At 41.3% G+C, this 12,528-nt stretch overlaps 1 protein-coding gene across 4 annotated transcripts in view; it reads right to left on the minus strand.

Moving 5' to 3' along the window:
- TRIM44 (tripartite motif containing 44) overlaps positions 1-12,528 on the minus strand; it is a 165,684-nt gene that overhangs the window by 128,910 nt on the left and 24,246 nt on the right. The window lies entirely within an intron of this gene.

Genomic DNA, 12,528 nt, shown 5'->3' on the forward strand with positions numbered 1-12,528 from the left:
TGTAAAAAAACAAACAAAAAATGTGTTCATTTATGTCCACTGAACGATTTATCGATCATTACATGATGGCACTATCGTTTGCTTTCACGGCTTGAATGTTCGTTTTTCAGAAAATTGGTTTGATCGATTCTTCGTATAGTGTATGGCCAGGCAAAAGTGAGTGGGACTGATAAGACTGTAAGAGAGACAGATAGTGTTGCACTGGCAGAATATCAGGAGGAATAAAGAAGAAAATAAAAATAAAAATGAAAAAAAAAAAAAAAAAAAAAAAAAAAGGAAACTGAAAAAGTTAAGGAAAAGAAAAAAAAAAGGAAAAGAACAGAATAGCCAAAAATAGAAAAAGATATGAAAAGTAAGTGTGGTGGAAATATAGAGTGTATTTCACTGGTAGAACATCGAGAGGAGAAAAGAAAAAGAAAGGAAAAAGAAAAGAAAAAAAAAGTAAAGAGACAAAAGAACAGAAAAAGAAAAAAAAGGAAAGAAAAGAAAAGGAAAGAGGAAAAAAAAAAAAAAAAGAAAAAAAGTATTGACAAAAAAAAAAAATAAATAAGCGAGTAAGTGGGAGGGAGAGAGTATTAAGAAAATTAAAAAGAACAGAAAAAGAAAAAAAAAAAAAAGAAGAAAAAAGAAAATATACTGGATAGACAAAAAGAAAGAAAGAACATAAAAGAAAAAGAATGGGATGTGGATAGGAAAGAGAGGATAAAAGTAGGAGAGAGAAAAAGAGAGAAAGAGAGAGCGAAAGAGAGAGAGAGAAAGAGAGAGCGAGAGAGCAAGTGTATATATTCAATTCTTTTCTATTCTAGTATTTTATTTTCCATTCTATTCTAATTTATTCTATCTGAGGTTCGAATTTCAGAAGAAGGTTAAATTATCTCTTATTCTATTCTTTTATACTATATTCTTTTTTATTGTATTCAAATTCGAATTTATTCTATTTGAAATTCGCATTTCAGAAGATGGTTATATTCTGTTCTTTTATATTCTATTCATTTCTATTCTAGTCCTTTATTTTCTATTTTATTCTCTTCAGAAATTCAAATTTAATTTGAAAACTATTCATATTAGAAAACTATTCAAATTCGACATCCGTTCGAAATTTTGTTTCGTTATTCCGGATTTGTTTAAAATTCGATACTATTGTATTTCGGAAAATTGAGTACATCAGAATTTCCAAATAATGAAAAAATTGTCACAATTTCAATTCGGAACTAAATGAACCACACATGTCTAGGGCCAGCCTTCACTTTTCATGTGTATCAATGAGCCTCGGCTGCCCATGAGCCTGTTGTCAGTTTGCCGGTTTTCCTTCCTTGGACCACTTTTTCGGTCCTGACCACTGCAGACCGGGAACATCCCATAATAGCTGTAGTTTTGGAGTTGCTCTGACCCAGCCAACCAGCCATTGCAATCTGGGCCTTGTCAAAGTTCAAATCCTTATGCTTGCCATTTTTTCTGCTTTTAACTTCGGGGACAACATGTTCACTTGCTGCCTAATTTATCCCACCAACTTTCAGGTGCCATTGTAATGAGATACAATGCCTTGATAAATTATTCCTACCACTTGAAATTTTCCACAGTTTGTCATGTTACAACCAAAAACTTAAATGTATTTTATTGGAATGTTATGTAATAAACCAACACAAAGTGGCACATAATTGTGAAGTGGAAGGAAAATGATAAATGGTTTTCAAACTTTTTTACAAATAAATATTTGAAAAGTGTGGTGTACATTTGTATTCAGCCCCCTTTACCCCGATACCACGAACTAAAATCTAGTGGAACCAATTGCCTTCAGAAGTCACCTAATTAGTAAATAGAGTCCACCTGTGTGTAATTTAATCTCAGTATAAATACAGCTGTTCTGTGAAGCCCTCAGAGGTTTGTTAGAGAGCCCTAGTGAACAAACAGCACCATGAAGGCCAAGGAACACCCCAGACAGGTCAGGGATAAAGTTGTGGAGAAGTATTAAGCAGGATTAGGTTATAAAAAAAATATCCCAAGCTTTGCACATCTCACAGAGCTCTGTTCAATCCATCATCTGAAAGTGGAAAGAGTATGGCACATCTGCAAACCTACCAAGACATGGCCGTCCATCTAAACTGACTGGCTGGGGAAGGAGAGCATTCATCAGAGAAGCAGCCAAGAGGTCCATGGTAACTCTGGAGGAGCTGCAGAGATCCACAGCTCAGGTGGGAGAATCTGTCCACAGGACAACTATTAGTCGTGCTCTCCACAAATCTGCCCTTTATGGAAGAGTGAGAAGAAGAAAGATATTGGTGAAAGAAAGCCATAAGAAGTCCCGTTTGCAGTTTGTGAGAAGCCATGTGGGGGACACAGCAAACATGTGGAAGAAGGTGCTCTGGTCAGATGAGACCAAAATTAAACTCTTTGACCTAAAAACAAAACACTATGTGTGGTGGAAAACTAAACACTGCACATCACCCTGAACACACCATCCCCACCATGAAACATGGTGGTGGCAACTCATGTTGTGGGGATGCCTTTCTTCATCAGCTGGGACAGGGTCAGAGTTGATGGGAAGATGGATGGAGCCAAATACAGGGCAATCTTAGAAGAAAACCTGTTAGAGTCTTCATAAGACTAGAGACTGGGGCGGAGGTTCACCTTCCAGCAGGACAACGACCCTAAACATACAGCCAGAGCTACAATGGAATGGTTGAGATCAAAGCATATTCATGTGTTAGAATGGCCCAGTCAAAGTCCAGACCTAAATCCAATTGAGAATCTGTGGCAAGACTTGAAAATTGCTGTTCACAGACGCTCTCCATCCAACCTGACAGAGCTTGAGCTATTTTGCAAAGAAGAATGGGCAAAAATGTTCCTCTCTAGATGTGCAAAGCTGGTAGAGACATCCCCAAAAAGACTTACAGCTGTAATTGCAGTGAAAGGCGGTTCTACGAAGTATTGACTCAGGGGGGCTACATACAAATGTACACCACACTTTTCACATATTTATTTGTCCAACATTTGAAAACCATTTATCATTTTCCTTCCACTTCACAATTATGTGCCACTTTGTGTTGGTCTATCACATAAAATCCCAATAAAATACATTTACGTTTTTTGGTTGTAACATGACAAAATGTGGAAAATTTCAAGGGGTATGAATACTTTTTCAAGGGTTATTCACCGAGTCGGTGGTGATAATGTTATGGCTGATCGGCACATTTTAAAGTGACAGTCACTTGAAGCCCTGTGCGGGGAACATGCGTCTCCTGTATGCATTTCAAAGCCTAATGTTCAGTTCTGAGCAGAATGTTCTTCAATAAGTCAGTGTGGGGCTCACAGGAGTCCAGACTCGGCACACAGCCCCTGAAGACCCCCCCCCGTCCCTCGCCATATGAAAGGCTCCTGCAGCCTTGTACATCAAAACCACAGAATAGAAGAATAGACCCCATCACCATATTTATAGGTATAGTAAGTGATGGGGGAGGTCAGGAAGGTTTCCACACTCGGGAATGTATTTATTGTAGTTATCATGTTTGGTATTCCGAGAATTCCATGAAATGGGAGGACGGGTGTTCCGTCATTTATGAGAAGAGCTGCATGCTGATCATCCCCCCCCCACACTACATTCCACTTCATATCCCCCAGGATACATTATTTTGTATGGAAACTTCTCCACATCTAGATACAGTCTGCATGCTGTGAGCGGAATCATTTAACACATTATGAAGCCTAAAACTAATATTTGTTTGGACAACGTGGGGAGGAAGTATGGTTTTGGTATGTTTTTATTTGGGGTCTGTGTCCCCGTTGAAGAGATTTCACTTCACTTCCTGAATTGTGACACCAGGACAAGAAAATGATTGTAAAATGATGTCACTATGACAGGAAGACCCAATAAAGACCCAATACATTTTTTGAACTTCCCCACTTTGCACTTCAGGTTCCCTTTACACACATTATGCTGCAATGCATTACTGCACGCGCATTACCATGCAGCACGTCATGTAATGTATGAGCAGCAATGGAAGAAAGACCTGCACCATTTGTTTTTTTTAAGAACACACCATTTTTTAAAGCTGAAAAATTGTATGTTCTTCAAAGCTGAACTTTTTTTTTTTTTTTTAACAAAAAGGTATCAAAGCTGAACTTTAATCTGCTTATATTTTGTCTTCCCTGGATCCCCCATTACCCCCTTATCAACATGCTAAGTCTCCAATGACATCAATGATGGGGCACTATTCCCCCCTTCAAAGATACCAATGATGGGGCACTATTCCCCCCCTCCAAACATAGCAATGATGGGGCACTATCCCCCCCATGACAGGGCACTACTTCCCCCACAATGACACCAATGATGAGGCACTACTACCCCAATGGCACCAATGATTGGGCACTCACTATTCCTCCTAATTACAAGGCACTATTCCTTCCAATGACACCAACAATGTGGTGGCATCCCTCCCAAAGACACCAATGATGGGGCACGATTCCTTTCACCGATATGAATAATAGGGCACTATTCCTCTCACCGATACCAATGATGGGGCACGATTCCTTTCACCGATATGAATAATAGGGCACTATTCCTCTCACCGATACCAATGATGGGGCACGATTCCTTTCACCGATATGAATAATAGGGCACTATTCCTCCCACTGATACCAATGATGGGGCACCATTCCTTTCACTGATACTAATGATGGGGCACCATTCCTCCCATTGACACCAATGATGGGACACTATTCCTCACACTGACACCAATGACGGGCACTATTCCTACCACTGATACCAATGATGGGCACTATTCCTCCCACTGATACCAATGATGGGGCACCATTCCTTTCACTGATACTAATGATGGGACACTATTCCTCCCACTGATACCAATGATGGGGCACTATTCCTCTCACTGATACCAATGATGGGGCACTATTCCTCCCACTGATACCAATGATGGGGCACCATTCCCCCCACTGATACCAATGATGGGACACTATTCCTTCCACTGATACCAATGATGGGGCACTATTCCTTCCACTGATACCAATGATGGGACACTATTCCTTCCACTGATACCAATGATGGGACACTATTCCTTCCACTGATACCAATGATGGGGCACTATTCCTTCCCCTGACACCAATGATGGGGCACTATTCCTCTCACTGATACCAATGATGGGGCACTATTCCTCCCACTGATACCAATGATGGGGCACCATTCCTTTCACTGATACTAATGATGGGGCACTATTCCTCCCATTGACACCAATGATGGGACACTATTCCTCCCACTGATACCAATGATGGGGCACCATTCCTTTCACTGATACTAATGGTGGGGCACTATTCCTCCCATTGACACCAATGATGGGACACTATTCCTCCCACTGACACCAATGACGGGCACTATTCCTACCACTGATACCAATGATGGGGCACCATTCCTTTCACTGATACTAATGATGGGGCACTATTCCTCCCATTGACACCAATGATGGGACACTATTCCTCACACTGACACCAATGATGGGGCACTATTCCTACCACTGATACCAATGATGGGCACTATTCCCCCCACTGATACCAATGATGGGACACTATTCCTCCCACTGATACCAATGATGGGGCACTATTCCTCTCACTGATACCAATGATGGGGCACTATTCCTCCCACTGATACCAATGATGGGGCACCATTCCCCCCACTGATACCAATGATGGGTCATTATTCCTCTCACTGATACCAATGATGGGACACTATTCCTCCCACTGATACCAATGATGGGGCACTATTCCTTCCCCTGACACCAATGATGGGGCACTATTCCTCTCACTGATACCAATGATGGGGCACTATTCCTCCCACTGATACCAATGATGGGGCACTATTCCTTCCCCTGACACCAATGATGGGGCACTATTCCTCTCACTGATACTAATGGTGGGGCACTATTCCTCCCATTGACACCAATGATGGGACACTATTCCTCCCACTGATACCAATGATGGGACACTATTCCTCCCACTGATACTAATGGTAAGGCACTATTCCTCCCATTGACACCAATGATGGGGCACTATTCCTCCCACTGATACCAATGATGGGGCACTATTCCTCCCACTGATACCAATGATGGGGCGCTATTCCTCCCACTGATACCAATGATGGGCACTATTCCTCCCACTGATACCAATGATGGGGCACTATTCCACAGTGTTACCAATTGTTTTCTTGGTGACTATGGTCCCAGCTGCCTTGAGATCATTGACAAGATTCTCCCATGTAGTTCTGGGCCGATTCCTCACCATTCTCATGATCATTGAAACTCCACGAGGTGAGATCTTGCATGGAGCCCCAGACCGGGGGAGATTGACAGTTATTTTGTGTTTCTTCCGAATAATCGCACCAACTGTTGTCACCCTCTCACCAAGCTGTTTGGCGATCTTGTCCCTGATATCCTTGGACAGCTCTTTGGTCTTGGCCATGGTGGAGAGATCGGAATCTGATTGATTGATTGCTTCTGTGGACAGTTGTCTTTTATACAGGTAACAAACTGAGATTACGAGCACTCCCTTTAAGAGAGTGCTCTTAATCTCAGCTCATTACCTGTACAGAAGACACCTGGGAGCCAGAAATCTTGCAGATTGATAGGGAATCAAATACTTATTTCACTCATTTAACTGCAAATAACTTTATAACTTTTTTGAAATGCGTTTTTCTGGATATTTTTGTTATTCTGTCCCTCGCTGTTAAAATAAATCGACCGATAAAATTATAGACTGATCATTTGTCAGTGGGCAAACCTACAAAATCAATAGGGGATCAAATACTTTTTTCCCCCTCACTGTGGGCCTGGACCTTTTTTTTTTTTTTTTCCTCTCTACAAGTCTGCAGTTGAATTAGGATAATCTTGACGCATCTAATCCATAGAGCTCCTATTGGTCGCAAGGCAAAGCGGCAGAAACATCAGTGAGCAGATTAGTCGGACATGAATAGGAAAGATCAATTAGGGATCTGGATGAACATCAATTCTCGGGAACCTTATCCCGCAGGCGAATATCAAGTAATGGAGGATCACGCTGGGCTCTACTCAGGCCAGGAACAGGAGAGAATGAATAGGAAAGATCATTAGCGGAATGCAGGGGAGGGGAATGTCAGTACAATGGGCATTGAACAGAGACCAGCACTGATGTGAAATATTCATGTACCGTACGGCACAGCCGGCAGCACTCAATGGACGTCAGGAAAATGTGGGGGTGAGCCATTTAGCCATGCACAGCACATGCCAATTAATGGAGTGCCAAGCACAGCGTCCGGCATTGAGCCAACTTTATCAAGAGTCTCCAAGAAAGTGAAATTAAATTTTACCTGTGGTCCTAAATGAAAGAGAGCACAGAACAGCCGCGAGCAATTCAGCTTTAATATTCATATTGTGTATTTATACAGCCATTGCTTTGTTCGCGGCTGTTTCGTGCATGTATATATAGATATAGATACATTTGGGTGGGTTACTTCAAATGTTCCTCCGGATCTCAATTGTAGACTCCCAATATTCCACCAATATCCAATAGAAAAAACGACGGGACACGTTCTCCATTGCAAAAAGTATTTATATCAAATGCTCTTCAAGACATTCTTTGCCTTGAGCAGCATTTGATATAAATACATTTTGCATTGGAGAACGTGTCCCGTCGTGTGTGTGTGTGTATATGTATGTATGTATGTATGTATGTATGTATGTATATATATATATATATATGTATGTATGTATGTATGTATGTATGTATGTATGTATGTATGTATGTATGTATGTATGTATATATATATATATATATATATATATATATATATATATATATATATATATATATATATATATATATATATATATATATATATATATATATATATATATATATATATATACACACATACATATACATACATATACATACATACACATATACACACATACACACACACACACACACACATACATACACACACAGTCAGGTCCATAAATATTGGGACTTTGACACAATTCGAATCTTTTTGGCTGTGCTTTAACTGCAGACTTCAGACTTTCAGCTTTAATTTGAGGGTATTTACATCCAAATCAGGTGAACGGTGTAGGAATTACAACAGTTTGTATATGTACCTCCCACTTTTTAAGGGACCAAGAGTAATGGGACAATTGGCTGCTCAGTTGTTACATGGCCAGGTGTGTGTTATTCCCTCATTATCCCAATTACAATCTGTTGCTGTAAACTCTCAATATGAGATCCAAAGAGCTGTCACTATCAGTGAAGCAAGCCATCGTTAGGCTGAAAAAACAAAACAAACCCATTAGAGAGATAGCAAAAACATTAGGTGTGGCCAAATCAACTGTTTGGAACATCCTTAAAAAGAAAGAATGCACCGGTGAGCTCAGCAACACCAAAAGACCCGGAAGACCACAGAAAACAACTGTGGCGGATGACCGAAGAATTATTTCCCTGGTGAAGAAAACACCCTTCACAACAGTTGTCCAGATCAAGAACACTCTCCAGGAGGTAGGTGTATGTGTGTCAAAGTCAACAATCAAGAGAAGACTTCACCAGAGTGAATACAGAGGGTTCACCCCAAGATGTAAACCATTGGTGAGCCTCAAAAACAGGAAGGCCAGATTATAGTTTACCAAACAACATATAAAAAAGCCTTCACAGTTCTGGAACAACATCCTATGGACAGATGAGACCAAGATCAACTTGTACCAGAGTGATGGTGAAGGAAAGGAACTGCTCATGATCCAAAGCATACCACCTCATCAGTGAAGCATGGTGGTGGTAGTGTCATGGCGTGGTCATGTATGGCTCCAATGGAACTGGTTCGCTTGTATTTATTGATGATGTGACTGCTGACAAAAGCAGCAGGATGAATTCTGAAGAGTTTCGGGCAATATTATCTGCTCATATTCAGCAAAATGCTTCAGAACTAATTGGATGGTGCAGATGGACAATGACCCAAAGCATACTGCGAAAGCAACCAAAGAGTTTAAGGGAAAGTGTCAGAAACCATGAATCAGACCGAGACAGAAGTACAGTTAATCACTCTTGTTTAATAATAATAAAAAGGTAAACAGAGTAAGCGTAGTCAATACATAGCCAGAGTTCATTAACCAGATTGGGTAGTCCACCAATGCCAATGTCAGACAGCCAGAGATTAACGTAGTAGTAGAGCAAGCAGGATCAGGAGCCAGAAGGGACGTCAGCCGAGCAAGTCTTCAACAGGAATGCAGGAGAAAGTCTCTGAGATGTGACCAAAGGCGAAGGCAGAGATGAAGTGAGTTGGACGGCTTTAAGTAGCCAGGACTGAAAAGCAGATCATCCACAGCTGAGTCACTGTGGAGAGAAAGGAGCTGGCAATTAGCCGACAGCTGAGCAGCCAGCTCAGAGAAGGAAGGGCTGAGCCTAGCCCTGACAGTACCCCCTCCTCAACGACCCCTCCCCCTCGGAGGACCACCAGGCTTGAGGGGAAAACGTCTATGGAAATCACGGAGGAGGACAGGGGCATGTACGTTCGAGGATGAGACCCAAGAACGTTCCTCCGGACCGTACCCCTTCCAACGCACCAGGTACTGTATGCGCTCACGGAATCTACGGGAGTCAACAAGGGATTGTACTTCATACTCCTCATGGTTCTCAACCTGTATATCGTGAGGACGTGGCACCGAGATGGTAAAGCGGTTGGGGGGCCTCGCGCATGCGCAGTAGGGTTCCCAGCGTGAAGACGAAAGGCTACACTGCCAGGTTCCCTTACCCGCAATGTCGGCGGCAGTACCCGATGGAAACATCAGCTGCGGTGCCGACATCACTGGACTCCAGGACAGGCAAGTGTCCTATTATTAAAAGCCAACAGCTGCAGTATGTGTAGCTGCTGGTTTTTAATTATTTTCTTTTGGGCGGAACACCACTTTAACAACCATGACAGTTACTGGTTGTTGAGGCCACTGGCGCTAAATAAACGCAAGATTTCACTACGAAAATACTGCATCATAAATTGTGGTGAATGAAGCCCTGTGTGGGGAAGCCAGTGGAGTGTTAGGAAGCCGGCGGTGCACCCTAGGTGACTGCCTAGTTTGCCTAGCAGTATCGCTGGCCCTGCCTGCATTGCATAGAGACCCAGTGATGGCATCACTAAAATAAGATATGCAATGAAAATGGAAAGATATATTTAAACATTTTATTAGCAGGAAGAAAGGCAAACTATAAATCAGAAGAAACTTCAGATTTAACGCTGCATATTTTAAAAAAGAAGGTATACCCCCCTAAGAAAATCAAGCCACATAATATTTTGGTAGCTGTATGGTTTTGGAAAAATGAAAAAAAAAAAAGTTATTCTATAAAACTTTGCACTCTTACAGCAGCAGAAATGCAGATTCCCTCCCTCTGTAAGGTTTGTATTAGGCACGTTGTTCCCCCCAGGCGTTGGTACCCGCTATGGTCCTACAGAGACCGGCTATACAAGTCCTCACACTGCTCCCCACTGTTCTCACTTTGGCTGAGTCTGCAGAATTCTGCAAAGTGTCGCTGAGAATTATAGCCGCTCCTTAATTAGATTCTTAACTATAACAGTCACAGTAGGCAATGCATGTGAAGCCGTGCCAGGACTGGGGGCAAACAGGGACTACGGGGGTGGGGGGGGGGGGGGGGGGAGTGGACTTTTACATACGAAGGAAAGAAAACTTTGCAGTTCAGCATTTTTTTTATGTGCAGTGGATATAAAAAGTCTACATACCCCTATTAAAATGTCAGGTTTCTGTGATGTAAAAAATGAGACAAAGATAAATAATTTCAGAACTTTTTCCACCTTTAATGTGGCCTATAAACTGTACAACTCAGTTGAACAACAGACTGAAATCTTTTAGGTGGAGGGAAGAAAAAAAAAAAAATTATAATAATATGGTTGCATAAGTGTGCACACCCCTAAATTAATACTTTGTTGAAGCACCTATTGATTTTATTACAGCACTCAGTCTTTTTGGGTATGAGTCTATCAGCATGACACATCTTGACTTGGCAATATTTGTCCACTCTTCTTTGCAAAAACACTCCAAACCTGTCAGATTGTGAGGGCATCTCCTTTGCACAGCCCTCTTCAGATCACTCCATAGATTTGCAAATCGTATTCAAATCTGGGCTCTGGCTGGGCTATTCCAAAATTTTAATCTTCTTCTGGTGAAACCATTTCTTTGTTGATTTGGATGTATGCTTTGGGTCGTGGTCATGTTGAAAGATGAAGTTCCTCTTCGTGTTCAGCTTTCTTGCAGAAGCCTGAAGGTTTTGTGCCAATATGGCATGTAACTGTTCATAATTCCCTCTTCCTTGACTAAGGCCCCTGTTCCAGCTGAAGAAAAACAGCCCCAAAGCATGATGCTGCCACCACCATGCTTCATGGTGGGTATGGTGTTCTTTTGGTGATGCACAGTGTTGTTTTTGCATCAAACATATCTTTTGGACTTTTGGCCAGAAAGTTCAACCTTGGTTTCATCAGACCAGACCACATTTTCCCACATGCTTTTGGGAGACTTCAGATGTGTTTTTGCAAAATTTATCCAGGCTTGGATGTTTTTCTTTGGAAAAAAAGGCTTCCGTCTTGCCACTCTACCCCATAACCCAGACATATGAAGAATATGGGAGATTGTTGTACCACACAGCCAGTACTTGCCAGATATTCCTGCAGCTCCTTTAATGTTGCTGTAGACCTCTTGGCAGCCTCTCTGACCAGTTTTCTTCTCGTCTTTTCATCAATTTTGGAGGGGTGTCCAGTTCTTGGTAATGTCACTGTTGTGCCGTATTTTCTCCACTTGATGATGACTGTCTTCACTGTGTTCCATGGTATATCTAATGCCTTGGAAATTCTTTTGTACCCTTCTCCTGAATGATACCTTTTAACAATGAGATCCCTCTGATGCTTTGGAAGCTCTCTGCGGACCATGGCTTTTGCTGTAGGATGCGACTAAGAAAACGTCAGGAAAGACCTACTAGAACAGCTGAACTTTATTTAGGGTTAATCAGAGGCACTTTAAATGATGGCAGGGGTGTACTGACTCCATTTTAACATGAGTTTGAATGTGATTGCTTAATTCTGAACACAGCTACATCCCCAATTATGAGGGTGTGCACACTTATGCAACCACATTATTTTAGTTTTTATTTTTACTTCCCCCCCTAAAAGATTTCAGTTTGTTTTTCAATTGAGTTGTACAGTTTATAGGTCACATTAAAAAGGTGGAAAAAGTTCTGAAATTATTTATCGTTGTCTCATTTTTTTACATTAAAGAAACCTGACATTTTTATATGCCCTGTATTAGAATAGGGCTTTGTGTTTACTTTTGGCCAAATTATAGTGTATGAATTAACAATGTACTTCTCTTATTTGTTCCCTATATGATTTGTTACATATATTATTAAAAGCGATTTTTAAAAATATTTTTATATCCGTCTTAAAAAGTGCAAAAAACAAGCACAGCTCTATAGATAAGAGACAACCTACAGTTGTGTTGCCTCCTA

This window comes from Aquarana catesbeiana, linkage group LG11 (genome assembly GCF_042186555.1).
Source record: "Aquarana catesbeiana isolate 2022-GZ linkage group LG11, ASM4218655v1, whole genome shotgun sequence".
NCBI classification, from domain to species: domain Eukaryota; kingdom Metazoa; phylum Chordata; class Amphibia; order Anura; family Ranidae; genus Aquarana; species Aquarana catesbeiana.